This window comes from Sciurus vulgaris, assembly GCF_902686455.1.
Source record: "Sciurus vulgaris genome assembly, chromosome: 2".
NCBI classification, from domain to species: Eukaryota; Metazoa; Chordata; class Mammalia; order Rodentia; family Sciuridae; genus Sciurus; species Sciurus vulgaris.
The window spans coordinates 37,880,180-37,901,299 of NC_136462.1; the positions used below are offsets into that span (position 1 = coordinate 37,880,180).

Genomic DNA, 21,120 nt, shown 5'->3' on the forward strand with positions numbered 1-21,120 from the left:
GATTAAAACCAAACATACTTTTTGAAATCCACAGATGACCCTATCATTAGGAGCAATCAATAATTAACAGAATTAATGGCTTTAATGAAGTCAAGTTATTTGAGGCACTAATTTGCTAATTGTTTCATTCTATCTCCCATTAGTCAGTTTCCCTTAAACATGTACAAGATTACTGAAAAGCCTCAGACCTTACAGGAAAATAATAAGTGATAGAGGCATGCCTCTACATTCAGGACAGCATTGAACTGTGAAAGAAAATTCAACCTATCCAGAGGAATCTACCCTCTTTGGTGATGGCTCAGAATATTTATAGACAGGCAGACCTGCAAGAAACTCTTACTTTATGATTACTCACTACTCAACATCCAAACACAGGTCCAACAGTGGATCCAAACCAAACAAGTGGTTCTCAAACTAGGGAAAGGAGAAGAAAAGTCTGGTTGGAAACCAGCCTTCTCTGGGAGTTGTTAGAAATGCAGAATCTCTGGTCCTACTGAGTACATACTGAATCAGAATTAAGCATCTAAACAGATCCCTGAGTGATTTATATACTCATTACAATTTGTAAAGCTCTGTGGGAAGGGAAATAGTAGAATGAGAGAAAAGTTATAATCTTCTGTTAAAAGCAGCAGGCCACTGTTCAGTCAATATGCAGCCAATTTTTAACCTCCAGTTTATAGCATCATTACTCCTCTCATTGTTTAAGTAAGAAACTTATTGAGAAATAGGAACACCTCAAGTATCAAAAAATGAGTATCTAGTGATTAAATCTCAGATCCCAAGAAAGCTCTGACACAGTAATCGTAGAATTAGTGGTCCTATCTCATGTTTTCAAATCACATTAACTAGGTAAACTGTAGTAATGTGCTATATAATGATCTTTTGGTCAGTGATGAACCACAATACAATGACGGTCCCATACAATTATACTGCCTGGTAAAGTCACAGTCATCTTAGTTTTTGTAAGCATACTCTATGATGTTCACACAATGATGAAATCACCTAACAATGCGTTTCTCAGAACTATGCCCATCCTCAAGCAATGTAAGTCTGCGATGAATATAACAGCACCTTCTTTCCTTCCAAATCTTTAGCACTGTGAGCATTTGGAGTCCCAGTAACTAGGAAAGAGACCAAAGGCCTACGACAACATGTAACTAGAAGAGGAAGTTATATTTGCTGATTATTCAGTTATTGTTTCTCAGCTCCAAATCTACGCTCTAATTAATATTTACCTCTATTGAAAATAGAACTCTGAAGCCAGTTTTTTCTTTTTACCAGGTATCTTCCTCCTATTAAGGGTGCTAGAAAAAGAATACAAGCTTTTTCCCATCAGCACTGTCTCAGCTGAGGCCCTCAATTCCAGCAGCAGCAGTTACTTGAAGCCACCATCTTTTTTGGTACTCAAAAATAGTAGCAGCAGCCCAGGGAGTACCCCTCTAGAGGTTCTGAATCCCACCTCTATGTGGCAGTTGCTTTCTGCAATTATTGATTCTGTGTTATCCCAGTGTTCCCCTTTTACTTTTGTCAGTCCTATGAGAACCATATAATATAACCCATTTCCTATACTAAGTTTTCTTGGATACAGTATCTAACATGGACTTTTTTTTGAACTGATCCTAACTGAACCATCATGGAGAGATGGAAAATAATTCAAAATGATCTTGATCACTTTGGAAAACTCTTTGCCCAAAACATGATAATCCATAAGAAAATATTTACTGCCTCTCCCCCAAAATAGATGCAAGATAGGAAATGGATGCAAGAAATACAGTTGATAAAGAAGAAGAAACACAGTCTAAGAAAGCAATATACTGAAACTAGTATCATGATAGAAAAAACACGGTAACTCTCAAAAACATAAAGAGTCAATAAAAGTCTGAAACAAAAACTTTTCACTTTAAATAATAAAAATCACATAAGTGCAGATATGGAAAGAACTTTATTATTCTGCCTGTGACATTTTTCATTTTTGTTACAGTAGTTTTATATCTAGTTTGGGTTACCACACTTCAAACTGTCAAGAAATTAGGGGGGAGTTCAAAGAAGATTATACAAATGATAAAAAGAGAAGAATAACATGAACTCTGAAAAAAGATTTGAAGAGTCTAAAAATTAGACTTTTTAATCTACTTTAGTGAAAAGAAAACTTCTGGCCAACACATTAGCTGCCTTCCAGGTTAAGAGTTCTGATCAACTGTATTTCGTCTCTATAAAGGAAATGAATTTAATATAGACAATGACAAAGTAAATGAAGACATAAAAATGGAGCTTCTTAGCTTACTGACTCTCCTTGGCTCTTAATGCCAACTGCACCTGAGAATGACTGAGGAAATCTTTGTCAAAAAGAAAAAATGTTGTTGATGATAATGATGATGACGAGCACAAAATCTTAATGCCAGAGACTGGATTTATCTGGTCTTAGGCACAGCTCATCATAATTTTAAAAATTAAAAACTACTCAAGTGTATTACATACTACAGAGGAAATAAGAATCACTTAATGGAACATTTAATAACTTTGCTACTCCAAGTAGGGTCTGAAGACTAGCAATATCCAGATTACTAGGGAAGCTTGTTAGAAAGTCTACATCTAAGGACTACTGCAAAACTACTGAATAAGAATCTACATATTAACCAAATCCCTAAGTAATCCTTATGCACATTCAAGTTCAAATAATATTGCTCAGTTTGAAAGGAATTTGAGGGGGGAGGAGTAGGAAAAAGGAAGGGAGGAGCCATACTCCAGCCTAAAATTAAACTTTTTAAGCTGAATTTTTCTATAGCTTTAGATACAAAAGATTTTGACTTTAAAACTCAAGAGTTTACTAATCATAGTAATGATTATTCAGCACATACTATATATCAGCATTGTTCTTTCTTTACAAATTGATTTAATCCTCAATACGTCTCTAAAGAAGATATTTTATAATCCCTGTTTTGCCAAAAAGGCAAAATGAGTTATTTAATAAATAACTTGCTCCAGATTACACAGCTAATAAGTACAATCTGAGTTTTGAATCCAGATAGTCTAAGTTCCAGATATAAAAACAAAATAATACTGTTTTCCAATACCACTCCCCAAATATGCTGAAATCATTCAAGAGAAAAGTATAATTATTGGCAATAAAAATTCTGTAAGAGTAAGGAAAAAATTAGTGTGCTTTCTCCAATAGAAAAACAAAAAACAAATTCAAGGTCTGGAGGTAGAGTTCAGTGGTAGAGCATTTGCCTCACATGAACAAGGCAAAGGCTTTGGGTTTGAAGAAACCAAGTTTTAATAGGGTTATAATCATATCAACACTATATTGGGTCTGTGGTCCACAAGAAAAACAGGAGCATGAAAGAGTAGACAGTAATCCAGGAGGTTACTTAAAACTCCAACATTATCAGTATTTTGAAGTGAGTAATAATCAGAGCAATACTACACATGAGACTATCTTATAAAACAAAAAGATTTCTAATAACTACTTTGTTAACTACATTTGGGAAGTAACTGAAATCCTGTCTGGAAGTAACTGAAGTCTGTTAGGAGAAACAGACTCCCTGGTGCCTCCTAAATCGATCTCTACAACTAACTTCTCCTACCATTCCATTACCACCACCACCATGCTTAGAAAAGTGAAGTACATAAGGCTCTGATTATTTTTCACAATGAAAGAAGTATAACATAAATTTAGTCTGGTTTTCCTCTTCTGCCCCCCACTGCTCCCAACCTCTAAAAAATATCCACTTTCTTTCCACTTGTCATTACAGAAGGCAAGAACTCCATTTCCAATAAGCTCCAAATGTTACTTCCATAAATGTTAAAGAAGACTTTTAAAGAAGAGGTCAGACAGAGGCTATCAGTAAAAAGCCTACTAAAAGTTTTAATAATTCATGTGAATTCTAAGTAGCGTGATAGAAGAGTCAAAGTTCCAGATATAAATAACATCACTGCACTGACAAAAAGATTGAATTGAAAATATGCCAAACTGTATCATATTTAAAACAAAGCATGACTAAGATATTTTAGTTTCATTCAGTCCAGTCAGCTCCTTTAAAAAAAAAAAAAAAAAAAGAAAGTATACTTTTCTTCATTAACAGTGACAAAGCCCTGGTGACCTAGTTTTTGAAAATGAAGAGAACAACAGATAACAAAAACAGAGTTACAGCCAAAGAGATTTGGGGGCTAAAGACACCAATAAAAAGACTCAATGAAATGTAGTCTTCTAAACACATAAGTTTAAAATTATGACCTGAAACAATTTTGAGTAAGATTACCTAAAGAAATTTAAAAAAGTAAGTTTGAGGTAAGCATGATAAGAACACAACTTCACTTCCTAAAAGTCAAGTAAGACTTCCCAGGAAGTCACTACAGATAAAACCCAAAAAAGAGCGTTTTCAGTGGGCAAGACAACAGTCAAAAAGCAGAGATGGAGCATTACTGATATGATGCTTTCATTAACTAATATGACTAATAAAATGACTCAAGTCAACACTCCTTGAAAATTTCCATTATCTTTTAATTATTCATATTAGTTATGTAAATTATCTGTACTTATTTTTTTCCTGCTACTTAGCACCAGAAAAATCACCTCCTCCATTCTTCTACTTTGCTTTACATATAGCATGTTCTCAATCTAAGCAGAATGTGCACTCCCACTTCTTAGGTTAGCCTTAACTTCTGATAAAGGTATATGCTTAGAACTAACACAGAAAAAGTAACAACCAGTTACTGGACATACATTACAAATGATCATGAACTTGTACATAATTCTATTCTATACATAATAATTAAATTATATACAGCATGTGAAGTATGTAACAGTATCTGCCTATAATAAATAAATGCTCAATAATAATAACTTCCATTATCTCTAACTTTTATAACAACACTAGGAGGTAGTTGCTATTTATTTCCAATTTGTAGTTGAGGAAACAGGTAGAATAACTTGCCCAAAGTCACAGGGATAGTCAAGGTGTAGAGACAGAATTCAAGACAATAATTCATGGAGAGCAGAGCCTAAACTCCATTATAACCTAGCTAACAAGGTTATAAAGCAGGAGGACAACAACAGCAGATACAAAACCATTCAACAGTCATAGCTGCGCTTCATAAGAATTGTCCTGAATCATCTCCAGGTCACTCATGGCCTAGGAATCCTCTTACAAATATTCCTATATGACGAAGAGTTAAAGAAGAACATGGATAAGACTATGATGGATTGCTAAGAGTGCTTAATGTTTCATAGCACTTTAAAATTACAAATTAGAAAATCTAAGTAATAATAACTCCATAAGGAATATGAAAAAAATATGGAAAGTTAAAGGATCTAATCTAATAAGAAGTACTCATTAAAATGTGTCCACATCTAAGAAGACACATTCTAATGATATGTAAACACATTCTCCAGGAAAAAAAAAGTCAGTAGCCAAATGTGGTCATTAAGCATATGAAATATAGCTAGTCTGAATTGAGGCATGCTATAAATATAAAATACACATGGATTTTAAAGACTTATATGAATAAAAGAATGTAAACTATCTCAATGATATTTTTGTATTGATTAGTTGTTAAAATAAAAATACTTTGAATATACTAGCTTAAATTTTAAAACTAATATCTTTACTTTTTTAATATGGCTATCAGAAAATTTAAAACTAAATGTATGGTTCACACTATATTTCTATTCCACAGTGCTGATCAATCTATCAACTAATGAGCATAAACTTTTACTATTCCCCCTATCAATCTTTCATGTTTTATAGCATCATTAAATCTTAGTCATTACAACAGCAAATCACAATTCCCTTTCCCCCTGACATGCAAAGATTACATTTACTTATCCGTTTCTAGTTTCCTTCCTTTCTGATATCTTCATCCAACCTTAAAATGTTGAATACCTTCTATAATATTCCACCCCCACCTGCAAATCTCACCCAAGTTACTAGCCTTAAAATATTTAATCTTTTGTCTCTAAAGACTATCACAGAGAAAGGAAGGTAATGAATTTTTCTAAAATGGACCTTCAGGTTATTTCAAAGAGGTAATATGTGGTAATATTAAGGATTTAGTAACTAGAATCAAAGAGTCACACATTAACCCTGCCTCCTACTGTATACATTATTATAGCACAGTTTCCTTCTCTGCACAAAGGCCAATACTATCATCATTAAATATTAAATTAATATTTCATTTGACTAACATTTAACATTAAAATAACAATTCCATAAGTTGTGAAATAACTTAAGAAAAAGCATTTAGGACACTACCTGGGATTGCTGTTACTGTTATCATCATTTCTCTTTTTGTCGTACTTCCTAAACCTATCATTCTCTTTTTCTTCCTGGCTGTCCCATCAACAGACTCCCTCCTATACTAGTCTACAGCATATCCAAAACAAAAAAAGTTCAAGAACACATAACCAGAAATGGAGAAGGAGGTCATTTGGAGTAGAGGAAAAAATGAAAAAAAAAAAAAAAACTCCAACACCAGAACCCATAAGAAAATAGTTTGCATCACATAATAAAAAGATTCCTCATTATGAGAATAGTCAAGTCTGGCATCTCATAAAAAGTGTCTTCACAGGGGTTTAGAATAGGTTATTTCTAAAGTTCCCCTCTAAGGAGACCATCAAGGTATCCAAACCAGATTTAAAAAATCTAGAACCTATCTCATTGGCAATACTCATCAATTATCAGGTCTAAAAACTAGCTTCGTGTGGCACTCTGACTTGACTATTGATCCTGCCTACATACCTAAGAAAGAAAAAGAAATCAATAAGTTCCCATCTACAGCCATTGAAGAGCCCAAATTAGACTTTTACCATATGTCAAACCAAGTAAAACATCTGTCCACTCTTACCCAAGAGTTCAAACAGCAGAAAACATATATGAAAAGATACAAATTCCTATAAAGTCATTAGTAACAAACCAAGTCTTACATACTTAGAGCAGATTCATATGGGAAGCCCTTTAACTAAAACCAAAATAACAGTAAGCTAAATTTCTCATTACCTTTTTTAAATTCTGCTATATGTTATAGACATTTGCATTATATTTTATTTCCTCTTTCTCTTAGAGAAAGACATCTTCCTGAATTCTAAAATCTACAGCATACATCTGACATATTAGATACTCAAATATTCATCATGTTGACTGTTAAATATGAAAAAAAATTTACATCTGTGACTCACTGCAGTTTATAAAAACACTTTCACATGACTTCATGATTGTCTCCACAAACAGACAGTCTCATCAAAGACATAGTCTCGTTTTTGGCTAAGCAACTGAACCTACAAGTCCAAACATATAATTCAACGTTATTCACTTCTGTGCATATTAATAAGGAAACCTTTAGTTGGAGACCATTCTGGTCAGAGGCAACAAAACCAGAATTTCACAGCACCCTACCACATCATATTACATCACATCACATCACATCATATCATATCACATCACATCACATTTCATCAGAGTTTCTCTCAGAGAGAACCAGCAGGGAAGAAAAAAGATGATGATGGTGAGGAAAAAAGTTTGATAATAAGCTTAATCTATGGTCAGTCTCTAAATAAAATTAACTTTCTATCCACATTTCATTTTTCTCATCTATTAAAGTCTCAAAGTTTTATTTTCCTTCCTAAAAGATTTTTCAGTCAAGTTTCATAGTTGTACCATCATCAAAATTATACTGCATCTCAATTTTACCTATCTTCCCTCATACCTATAAATCAATACATGTTTTAAAAGTCATGCAAGTTTTGCAAATACTGTTGTCCTGTTCTGTGTTAATGAATGTACTTTATTACTCTAAAATGGCTTCTGCTAAATTTTACCCTAACAATAACCTATTATTATTCTAATATTCCCACTTGTGTGAGATAAGTCCAGCAATTTGTCTATAAAAGTACTTTTAATAAGCAATCAGTCAACATTAGATGACATTTAAGATTATTATAAAGTTATTTTTTAAAAAAGATTATAAAGGTAATTTGCTACCTATTATTACTCCTGAGTTCATGTTTAGAAAGTCCTATATTATCTCCTATTTAATCAGTGACTTCTCTGAGTGTTTCCGCATGAGTAATAACAAACCTTAGTCTAGATCTTTGGATTTTCTTTAAGATTTAAGAGTTTCTAAATCAGGGGATTAAATCCAAGTTCATTTACCTTCTAATAGCTGGTTTATTATTTTAATGCATGTATTTATATTTTGCCCACCTATTTGAATTCATGCCTTATAAGCTTTGTACCCTTACTGCTTTGAATGTGGTGCTATTTAAATCTAGGCATGTTTCACTTGGCATTCTAACTGAAAGTGTTAAATTACTGGCTTTCGCAGAGGACTTCAAATTTCCCTGTGTGATTCATCAAAAATTCACTACAATTTTAAACCAAATTCTGTGTAGATAACACTGTACAACTGTAATTAAAATCCCAGTTATGTTATTATATTCCATGAGAAGTATTCAGTATAACAAGCACCTGCAAAAGAGATGGAAATTATTGGGAAGGGGAATCTGGCACCAAACCGCACTTTGAGCCACAGTCCTTCATAACCCCAACATTCAATACCTGACTAATAAACTGAAAAACAAATCTCAAACCTTAGAGTTCCATCCATTCCCCTAGATCATAAAGCTATAAAGGAGGAGAGAACGACTACCACAAATATGTATTCAGTTTCAGTGTATTACGATGAATCCTGTTCCAAAAATTAAAAGATTTGCCAAATGTGTGTTAAAATGAGACTAAAGACAATTTCTGTTAAACTTTGAAGAAATATTTTTAAAACCATAGATATAGGCTGTCACAGATATATCCAATCTGTAATAATGTCAACCATTAGTTCAAATTTAGATTGAAAACTATTATACTCTAAAGTAGTTTTAGAAAAACTACTAGGTCTTGATTTAAAAAAAAATCATTGAACTCTGTGGAATACATGTATATTTATAAAATTCAATGCAGACACAAGCTGATAAAAAATAATTTAACTATGAATAGAGCAGTAGGAGAACTAAAAGGTTGTGGGACCCTTAATAAAAAGTCATCTGTAATCATCACATCTGCATGCAGTTGCACATATGGCACCCAGTTTCAGGAATCCTGAGCTTACCAAATCTCTTATAACTAAATTTGGGTTATTTGGGGTGAGGGAAAGAGATGCAAAAGAGGCGTAAAGGGCCTTCTAAAACCCCTATTTTGACTAAATGTGCAGCTGTAATTACAGATGTTCTGAAACTTTTCTTGGAACTAATTATATTTTTTAAAAAATAATAATAATTAAAAGTAGGTTTTTCTTCTCCCTCACCATTTCATCTATTTTATGCAAGTATGAAACAAGCCTTTGAACCAAATGACAAGTATGCCTGGTACCAATAAATAACACACAGAATCCTTTTCTAAATGATTTCAAAGTTATTTTCTAATTGTGTATTTACTCAAAAATGCTACAGAACGCAGCAAAAGGAGCTTACACACACTTTAAGACACGTTTTATATTATATTTTAGATGTAATCAGCATTTTAGTTAATTCCCAGATAACTATTCAAAAGAAAAATTATCTTTAAAAATCACAAATCTATGGAATGCTTAAACTAACTGTTCTGGTAATTTTCAAAATGCCCTTAATAACTATGATTTTTCTCAGTTGCATATTTTTATTTATATATATGGACAACAGGAATTTCTATTAAAAAAATCAAAAGTAAGTGAAGATACTTCCTTGGGAAGAAATAAAAAAGAATAAAGAAGGCTAGCAGATTCCTCAAGATTCAAGATATGGAACTAAAAAAGATTACTCTCCCCCCAAATTAAAGAAAGCTAGAATAGTGAATATTTGCTTCATGTTGCAAATGGAGAGAATGAGGTTTAAGTCACCAGTGACTTACTGCTTAGTCGTAGATAAAAGTTCTCTACCTTCATCTGGCTACCAAAAAGAGAGAGCAATGTTATTGAAATTCTTTTGCTAGTTTTCTGAACAAAAAGAAAATCATAAATAACATTCTCATCACTTATGGAAAAATACTTAATAATACATGATGATACTAAAATATTCATTATATCTGGCACATTTATTCTGAAAGTCTTACAACAAATCAAATATATTTTCCATAGTAATGGTCAGTGTATCTATGTAGAAATAGCAGACATATTGTCCTCCATATTTTTTCTTGTTCAAGTTAGTTTTAAAAATGCAAGGTTTAAAAAAAAGCAAGGTTTACATTGAGTTTGATAAGAAAAGAATAAGAAACACACTTCTGAAAAGATAGGAAGAAATACTCCAATAATGTTAAACGTGGTGGCCAAATATTCATATTTTTCTACTTTCTTAATAGGTCAATGTCTTCCACAGATGCTAATCAACATAAACCCATAGATGCTAATCAACATGGACCAAATTTAAAAGCTAAGTAAGAGGAATACAGGAAGCCACAAAGCAAGAAGCAAACTAAGATCATATAATAAGATGATGTATGTGTTCAAAAGGGATACAGATAATTTAATTTCAAAGCATAGATTATATTTACAGGTCATGGCTCACCTGCTGTCAAGAAGTACCTCATCAGGCAAAGAAACCACATGGAGCACAATTTACCAAACACAAGCCTTAAGCAGCAGCTGAAGACAATCAGTAGTGCATTAAAAAGATACAACAGTTGATCCTCTCAGAAACAAGCTGAACTCCCTGAAAAACACAGGTAGGTTTTAAAGGGGGTTGGATGCATGTACCTTTGCAAAACCAACTTATCAAAATGATCTCATTTGACTTCTACTAGAATCATCACAAAAAGATGAGACAAAATGAAAAAAGTCAATTGCAATTTAAGTTGAAGATGTGTCATCAACTAAAATAGCTGCTGCAAAACCCTATTCAATCTCCTTCCAGCCATATGTCTACTCTGAAGGTTTTTCATTATCACACATTACTGTTTCCTTTACTACAGAGTACCTACGTAGCAGAATCTAAGATAGTACAAAGAAGGTAGAGAGCAAAGACTAAGAACTTCCAGCACCATGAAATATTTAATTTCTTGTTCTTTTAAGATGAAGGAATTCAACTTAGAACACATTGCCTTCTAAAATCAAGAGCTATAACGAGTTTAAAATCATGACCAAAATAAATCTAACCCTCCCTTCTATTTGGAAGGTTAAGAGTCACAAACAGGTGTTGGAGGGGGGAGGGTGCTGAAAGAGTAAGTGACAGAAAATTTTACTGTGAAGACACTGGAAAAATTAAGAATCTTCCAGCCCTGTCATGTCTATCTCCACTACTACCACCATTACCATCACAGTTGTAGCCCTACTTTAAAAAAGAAAAAAAAAATCCCCCATCCTTCACCCTAGAACCCTTCTCCTGCCCAGCATTTTCTAATACAGTCTCATACTAGCAGTGCTCTGGTTTATTTGCTTTCAAACTAAGAAAAGTTCCAGGATATCAACATAAAAATTTGTGTCATTTTTGTTTCCTTCATAGGGTTCATATGAACACTGCTGCTATGTTCATTTAATCACTAGGTAAATATGCAACATAAAAGTAAATCTTCCATTGGTCATTTCATTTTTATTTATTTTTGTACTGGGGATTGAACCAAGGGTTGTCTACCACTGAGTTACACCCCAGCCCTTTATATTTTTTATTTTGAGGTGAGTCTCATTAAGTTGCCCAGACTGTCACCGAACTTCCAATCCTCCTGCCTCAGTCTCCCAAGTAGCTAGGATTACAAGAGTGTTCTACCACACCAGGATCTATTGATCATTTTTTTAAACAATAATAAAACAAAGACAAACATTTATTCAGCATCTAACTATTTATGTAATTGATTCTAGTTGATCTTCACCATAATCTTTGAGATATTCTTATGCTAATTCTATGGATGAGAAATAAGGAACTTTGTTTAAGAAGTTTACCCAGTTATCAAGTGGAAAATACAAGATTTAAACTCTATTATACCAGGTCGACTATTTCCTATCAACCAAAGCCATTAGCTACACTGCCCTCCTCAAACTATTTGTCTGTAAGAAACAACTGCACTCTTCTGAAACCCCTCGTTTTGTTAGGTCTATTTATTTGAATTTTTCAATCTTCATGCTTTAAAATATTCTTCATATAATTCATCTCATTTCCATCTCTTCCCATACTTTCACCAATGTCCTATAGATGTCTCCCATCTAGTAATGCTGAACATAACTCTACAATTAAAACAAATGACAGATTTCATTTGGATATGTTCCCTAGACAATCCTTAGTTTTTCTTCATTCTTCCTATCACAGTTCAATATTCAGGCTCCACTAGTATGCATTATAGATAATATTTTAACTATTCAGAAATTATATAGGGATAAAATGTCAAATTTTGATATACATGCAAATAAGTGCTTTTCTTACTAGAAAAAATTACCAATATAAATTCATACATAACAATTATTTTGACCACAGAATTAATGATGTTTAAAAATAAAAATAAAAATAAAAATATTGAGGTCAAGATGTAGCAAGAAGAACCAGCTTTTTATTCTCACTTGAAATGAGAACAACAAACAAGGCCAAAGAAATTAAGGAAAAACAGCAGTTCTCAATAAAGTAGACATCAAAAGAATCGGAGCTAGTCAGTTGCAGCAGAAGCAGAGACGCTGGATCACCACGGAGGGAGAGAGAACACAGAGAGAAACCCAACTGCAAAAAACACTGAGATCAGAAAAGCAATCTGAGGGAGCTGAGGCAGGAGGATTGAAAATTCCAAAGACAACCTCAGCAACTTAGGCCAAAAGCAACTGCAAGACCCTGTCTCAAAAAAAAAAGGACTAGGGATGTGGATGGATGGTTAAGTGCCCTGGAGGAGTGGAGTAGAGAGGAGGGGGAGAGAAAGGGGGAGGGAAAGCAGTCTGAACTTAGCTGATCCAGAGGCTGTACCGTGAACTGGTGTTTGAAAAGTGCTCCACACTTCCCAACTGGGACGGGGAGAGCTGAGGCAGTAGCCAACAAGAGGTGGCAACACGCTAATAATTGCATTATAGATTCAAGTTGGAAAAGGGGAGACCAACTCACTACTCATTTGAGTCTGGCAGCTCCCGTGAAAAGCTGAACGGGGTGGGGACTCTGAACGGGCGGGTGTGAATACAATCAGGGACTAAGCTTGGGAAGGCTGTGTTCCTGGGCAGCAGAGTGTGTAGAGGACTGGCTCCCCTGCCCCACAAGTAGAATTCTTGGGAGGCTCCTAGGATCCAAACCACTTACAGAGATCGACAACTTCCTGGCCCTAGGGGTAGGCTGATCTACCCTCTCCAGAGCAGATACCACATAACAAAGCCTGTTAGACCTGATTAGACCTAAACCCCGGCAGGAGGAACTCCTCCCATGGAACTCTGCACCACCCCCCAACGTGGGGGCGCATCAATTCTGTCGGTTCAGATAAAATTCCAACTGACAGTACTTCCCACTTCAACCTACCTTATAGTGGTCAGAAGGAGACAGAGCTAGTGTCTTAGGCCACTCCAACTGGCAGTTCAGAGAGCAAAACCAAAAAAAAAAAAAAGGGAAGAGGTTAACAACGCCTAGTCCTTGCTGCTCTTGTTCTCTCCCCCTTACCTCCCTTGTTCAGTACATAGCCCAAGAAGAAACGGAAAAAGCAACATTTGGGCACCACCGGTAACCATCCACTCTTGTTGAATATTTTGAACATCTCTGTAGAGAAAATCTCTTCGTTTTTCATTTAAAACCTTTTTCTTTCTCTCTCTTTTGCAGGGGGTGGGGTGTTTTGTTTTATTTTGGTTTTCTTATTGTTTTATTTCTGGTGTTCTTGCCATGCTAAGTTGTTCATGGACATATAAACATACACATATTTCTTTTTTTCTCATTTTTAAAATGTAGTGATTTTTCCTTGCCTTATCTTTTCAGGGTTCGGTTTTGGGTTTGCTTATTTTGGTTGTATTTTCTTTCTGTTTGTTTCTCTTGTTTCTATTTATCTTTTTTCTCCTGCTAACATTCAAATTTTCTCTTTTTCTCTCCATCTTTACTTTATTTCTATTTGTTCTCCTTCCTTATAAACATCACCTGCTTTCTCTTCTGCATTCTTTCTGTTCACTTTTTGAAATTATAAAGTTTATTCTACCTTCCTATCACATTTTGTTTTCTCTTAATAAACTGTATTTTTAACATGTTTTAGGACTGATTGGTTTATATAATTCCTTCACCCACCATTCATGCAGTCAGAAATATTACTGTGGATTACATATTTGACACTTGTTTGCTTTAATGCCAGATCTAGCTCATTATTACTTTTTTTTTTCTTTTTTTTTTTTTTTTTTTTGCTGTTGGCAACTGCTGACCCCACCATTTCTGTTTTTTGTGGCAATTAACACTATGGATGCCATACTAGGAAACATTTCTTTTAATGCTATATATTATTTGCATTGGTTGTTGCTCTTGTGTGTTTCCCCCTATTTTGTGAGATGCTGGGAGCCTACAGGGACAGTACAAGTCCACAGGGTACAGACTCTTCTGCTGAACTACACCAAAGACAGAGGACCTTGCTCCACACATAAATTAACACTTAAACTACAGCTATGCTTTAATACAAAGAAGAGACAAAAACTCAAACTACCAACCAGGCTCACTCACAAGACATCAACTGCTATAGCAAAAACAGAGAAAATTAACATAAAGGCTGTGGACATCACATCTACAAGGGGTTCTCAATCTTAGATGACGCAAGGACACAAAAGCAAGTGAAAACTGTGCCTTAAAAAGGTCCACACGTAAGAGTGAAAGAAACCAACACAAGAATTTGAAAAAAAAAAAAAAAAGGAAAAACAATGTAACAAAATACCTTCTAAAGTTCATAATTCACGAGCAACTGAACCACAAAATATTGAAGTATAAGAAATACCAGATGAAGCATTCAAAGGAATCATTGTTGATATAATCTCTCCGGACAGATACCATCCAACAAAGCCCCTAAAACCTCATTAGACTTAAGCCCCAACAAACACGGCTCCCCTCACAGAACTCTGCAGCAGCAGCATCCAGGGAATGAATCAATCTGGTCTGTTGCAACAAAACTCCAATTGACAGTACCTCCCTTTCCATCCTGCCTTATACTGGTGAGAAGGGAAGCTGGGAACTATTCCAAACAGCTTCAGTTTTAGGCCACTCCAACTGACAGTTCAGTAAGCAAACAAAAAGAGGAGGGCTTAACAATCCCCAGCCCTTGCTCAGTTTTTCATATGCTCTCACTACCCCCCACGCGCCTTAGCCCAAGAAGAAACAGAAAGGACAGTGACCACCCACTCTCATCAACTGTTTTGACCAACCAAGTGGAGACGAATCTTCCATTTCTCATTAAGATCTTTTTCCCTTAGCACACCCGTGTGTCTATATGTGTTCTTGCTGACTGGTTCACGGACACATACATATTTATTTATTTTTAGCTCATTTTTGGCAGGTTTTAATGTCACTTCCTGGCTTTGCCTTTTCAAGGTTAGGGTTTGGGATGTTTATTTCGGGTTTGTGTGTTTTTCTTTCTCATCTTTCTTTTCCCACTTACAACCAAATTCTCTTGTTCTCTCTCTTCCCCTTTTTGCTTTTCCTATTTTTTCTACCCCTTCTTGATAACCATCACTTGCTACATCTTTTCTGTATTCTCTGTTCACATTTTCAACACTATAAACTCTCTTCTATCTTCATATCACATTTTCTTTTCTCTTAATGTATTTTTACCATCTTTTAGAACTAGTTGTTTTATGTAACTCCTGCCCGACCATTCATGTTCTTGTAATCATTACTGGTGTGGATGACATAGTTGACACTTGCCAATTATTTTAATGACAGATCTAGTTCATGGTTGTTTATTGTTTTGCTGTTGGCAACTGCTGTTGTAATCAGTGTTGTAGTAAGCACTGGATATTTATTTTAATGCTGTATATTGTTTGCATTGGTTGTTACTATTGTTTGTTTGCCCCCTTTGATGAACTGTTCACATACTATACTCAAGGATACTACAAGTTTTCAGGGTAGAAACTTCAGTTATACTTTAATACAAAGAAGAGAAGAGACAAAAACCCAAACTAACAATCATCAGATCCCAAGTAGGAATGGTTAGGGTGGGTCCTCAGGTCCCATTCAAGGACATGCACTGCTTCAACCAAAAACAGAATTAACACAAAACCTGTGGATACCACACCTACATGGGGAACTCAATCTAGATCACCCTAAGACACTTGTCAAAAGAAGATCATGCCCTACAAAGGTCTACACATAAAAGTAGAAGAGAAATCCATCCCAACAGATACATAAAATCCAACACATGAAATATGAAAATACAAGGTAATACAATGCTTCCTAAAGTTCATAATTCACCAACTGCCTTCATTAAAGTGAATAAAATACCCAATAAAGTTCAAAAAATAATTATAACAATGATGAATTAATTTCAAGAGAACACAGAAAAATAACTGAATGAATTAAGGAAGTCAACACAGGATATGAAAGGGAAATTCAAAAGGAGACAAAGATACTGAAAAAGAACCAAACAGAAATCTTGGAAATGAATGATATAATAAATAAATAAAATGTTCAGTTGAAAGTCTAATATAATAGACCATGCTGAGGGTAGAATCACAGAGCTGGAAGATAAAGCAGCCAACCTTGAACATTCAGACAGTATTAAAGAAAAGAAAAGTAACCATGACCAGAATAGATAAGAACCCGGGACAACATTAAAAGACCAAATTTAAGAATTATTGGAATTGAAGAGGATTATGAGATGCAGGCTAATGGCATAGACAATCTCTTCAGGTAAATGATTACACAAAAATTTTCAAGCCTTGAGAATAAGATGGACATTCAGTTACAGGAGACATTCAGAACCCCAAAAAGACAAGATCAAAAAGAAACTGTGATATATCTATGTATCAGTTATACTTGTCCCTCAGCTTTGAATGTACCCTTTGACATAGACTGTATAATAAATTACATCTCTTTAAGTATTCATCCTTTAACATGAGCACCAAATTTGTTAACCCCTCTTGGTATACTTGCCCGGCAATGGCAGACATCTTGAGACTGTTCGAACCACAAACTTCTCTGCTATCCAACGGACAGAACTAGACTCAAACAAGGTCTAAACACCTTCCAAATTTGGCCTCCTTGGATATGCTCCCTGAAGTAGCACATAAAGTTTCCTTATACCTTACCCTTTTGTCACAGTTAATAATTATTGATACTAAACTTCCTGTCTAACCTACTATATCATTTCATTTTTATTTCCAGATTGGACGCAGACTACTATATCAAACAAGAGAATATTACTCAACAATAAAAAGTGATGATACATGTAACAACATGGGTGAATCTCAAATATTATGCAGAGTGAAAAAAGCTAACACCTGCCCCAAGAATTACAAATCCCATTTTTAAAAAACTTTAGAAAATATACTACCTTATAATGACAGAGCCTGGAAGGAGGGAAAGACAAAAGTAGTGGAGGAAGAAATTATAAAGGAGCAGGAAAAAAAATTTTAAGGTAATTAGTATATTCACTATCTTAATTGTGACAATGGGTGGACAAATTGTACACTTCAAATATGTACAGTGTTTTACATGCCAGTCACACCACAAAATAAAGTTTTAAAAAACATACTCTCTTAACTGCCCCCCCAAAATATACACTATATTAAAGTCTATAAGGAAAATGAAGTATATATTATAGATATATAAATCACTAGTTCATGGGATTAATATGGAGAGAATGCTTAAAACTCAACAACCAAACAATAATCTGATTTGAAAATGTACAAAGGACTTAAATAGACATTTCCACAAAGAAGTTATATAAATAGCCAATGAGTACATGAAAAGATAACATCACTAATCATTATGGAAATGCAAACCAAAATCATAATAAGATACAACTTCACGTCAATTAAGAAGACTAATATTGAAAAACAGAAAATTCTAACTATTAGTGAGGATGTGGAAATATTAGAACTCTATCCATTGCTGGTGGGAATTTAAAATAGTGTGGCCAATTTGGAAAACAGCACGATGTTTCCTCAAAAAGTTAAAAAGAGAATTACTACATAATCCAGCAATTCCACTTCTGAGAATTTTCACAAAAGAACTGAAAGCAAAGATATTTGCATACCTATGTTTGCAGCAGCATTATGTTAAGTAAAATATGCCAATCATAAAAAGACATAAATACTAGATGTTTCTACTCCAGTGAAGTACTTAAAATAGACAAACTCGTAGGAGACAAATTAGAATAGTTCTTGCCAGAGGCAGGGGAGAAGGGAATTGAGAAGTTATTATTTAATGGGTACAGAGTTTTAGTTCTGCAAGATGAAGTTCTGTGGTGATGGTTGCACACAAATGTGAATATACTTAATACCACTGCACTGTACATTCACTTAAAAGTACTTAAAATGGTAATTTGTTATGTATCCTTATCATGATTGTTAAATTTTAAATAAAAAGGAGCAATCTGAGAGGGCGATAAGGAGGGAGGAGAAAAGAAATGCAGATATCAAATAAATTATGAAAAATGCTGAATCTCACTCATAATCAAAGAAATAAAAACTAATATTAGGAATCATTTTCATCAACTGAGAAATATTAAAAGCTGAAGATTACTTAGTGTTAAAGAAAACACGAGGAAAAGTAAATGTGGCAATTGGTACAACTTTTCTGAAAAGGACTTGTTTCTATGAATCAAAAATCTCAAAAATAAATCCTTTGAGCCAACAATACTATCTCAATGAATTAATTCTAACAAAAAAATAGATAAAATTATTTGTGTGCATTTATATATGTACAAACATATATGTCATAGATACCTATATTTCTTAAGCTCTCCTAAGGGTATTCTTAAATCATCCAGTTTGTGAACCGTGCCCCAAAGAACGAGTGTATGTATGAAAGGAACTAACATCTCTTTAGCAACTTTCATAAACCTGTTACTATACCAACAAATACATGAACATGTTTAACCAAAACACATTAAAAGTTGAATAGGATGTTTTAGAGATCTTCATATTCCTAAAATATTTGTAGAAAAAAATCTTAAAGATAATTCTCATTTTTCTATTTGTAAGTTAACAGAATCCATGCTCCCTTGTTGTCAAAAGAAAAACTTACTACAGAAAAAATAAGTTTATATAGTTTATATATTTATACAAAATCAAAATAACTTCACAAAATAAATATTTTACTAAAAGCTATCATGAGTATTTTTGTTTAAAACTATAAACTATCTAGATCACTAAAATCTATGAGAAAACATTTTTGTATATTATTTATCTGCAATCCTCATTGTTTTATATCCACACTATCCAATATGGTAGCCATGGGAGCAACCTGTCTTGTGACTACAGAGGGTCTTGCAATTCAGTTGCTGCATGGCAGCAGGCTAGTGAGGGTATTTGTTACGTCTTGCATCTGAAATGTCTCCCAAAGGCTAATATGTTGAAGATCCAGTCCATAATATAGCAATATTCAGAGGTGGAACTTTTGGGAAGTGACTGGATCATGAGGGCTCTGATCTAATCAGTGGATTACTAATTTGGTTACACTATTGGGAGCTGGTAGAATCTGTAGGAAGCAGGACCTAGGTGAAGGAGTAGCTACTTGGGTGTGTGTGTGTGTGTGTGTGTGTGTGTGTGTGTGTGTGTGTTTGTGTGTGTGTGTCTTGTCCCTGGCAGTGTATGTGGGGGCAAGGGGATGTTTCTCTCTCTCCTGCCATAGTTGTCATTGCCATATTAAAAATCCCTATCCTCAGCCTGGGTGCGGTGGTGCATGCCTGTAATCTCAGTGGCTCAGGAGGCTGAGGAAGGAGGATCACGAATTCAAAGCCAGCCTCAGCAACTTAGCAAGGCCCTATGCAACTCAACGAAACCCTGTCTCTAAATAAAAAACAAAAAAGGACTGGGGATGCGGCTCAGTGTAAGTATCCCTGGATTTACTCCCCAACATCTGCCCCCTCAAAAAAAATCTCTATCCTCTTCAAAAAAATAAAAATATGGTAGCCATTAGCCATATATAACCACAGAGCACTTGAAATACTGTGAGAGCAAAGAATTAAATTATTTATTTTGCTTAATTTATATAGCCATATGTGCCTAGCAGCTATCCTCTTAACACTGATCTTCATGATTTCTGGTCCCTTAACCACTATCAACAGCTCAAGCAAACCTGTTTCCTATTCCTGTGTTTCCCCACCTTCTTTAAAACTACCAAACTAATAAACTAGCAGTTATTTATCATTCATTATTAAGTACTTCCTACCTGCCAAGCACTAAGCAGAACGCACAAAAATTCCCTTACAGAGTTCACAGACTTCACTTACCAAACAATCCTATCCCCACGAGCAACATTTTAGCCTTAATTTGTATTTTTTCTTCTTAAAGGGATTTCATCTGATATTAACAGTATCAGTTACTAATATATTTACTTTGGTTTTAATTAAAACAGCCATATATAATAGAGTTAATTATTTATTATTATTATAATACAAACCTGATCAATATTCCTCCCCCCCCCCAAGAAATATTATTTTAATTATCAATTATTGATTTAGTGGTACTGGCCTTGAGTTTATAAGGCAAATACTCTACCACTGAGCTGCATCCCCAACACAGGAAGGTTATTTTAAGGGACAGACATTAAACTATTAATATTATGTCACAGTCTGTATTAAAAACACAATTAATTCAATATAGCCTAGAGGCATACTAATGCATTAAGTGTACACTAATTTTTAATGTATTGAGAGCTTTAAAAAAGCCTTAAAAAATAAAAGCCTAGACGAGGGCAATTTATCCATCCCCTTCATTCTATGAAGATATGAAAAAAAAGGGAAATTTCAAGTTTCTTCATGTCAAATAATGACTCCTAGAATTTTCATTGCCACCAATACAAAAAAAGATCTGTGATCACTGACCCCAAAGAAAAAAAATTTCTTAATTTTTTCTAGTTGTCTATGGACCTTTATTTTATTTGTTTACATGTGATGCTGAGATTTGAACCAGTGCTTCACACTTGCTAGGCAAGTGCTCTTACCACTGATCCACAACCTCAGTACAAAAATTTTTTTGATAACTCATTTCCAATTCCTTGACTAAATCACCATAACTTTATAT

General features: G+C 34.3%; 1 protein-coding gene across 3 annotated transcripts in view; it reads right to left on the bottom strand.

Moving 5' to 3' along the window:
- The window catches only part of LOC306653966 (alpha-(1,6)-fucosyltransferase-like), a 267,342-nt gene that overhangs the window by 169,989 nt on the left and 76,233 nt on the right, over positions 1–21,120 (bottom strand). The window contains exon 2 of one of the 3 annotated variants that reach the window (XR_013761842.1): positions 13,436–13,483. The exons of the other annotated variants lie outside the window; for them this stretch is intronic. The gene's annotated coding sequence lies outside the window, so the exon portion shown is untranslated. The remainder of the gene's footprint in view (positions 1–13,435; positions 13,484–21,120) is intronic. 3 annotated transcript variants of the gene reach the window in all.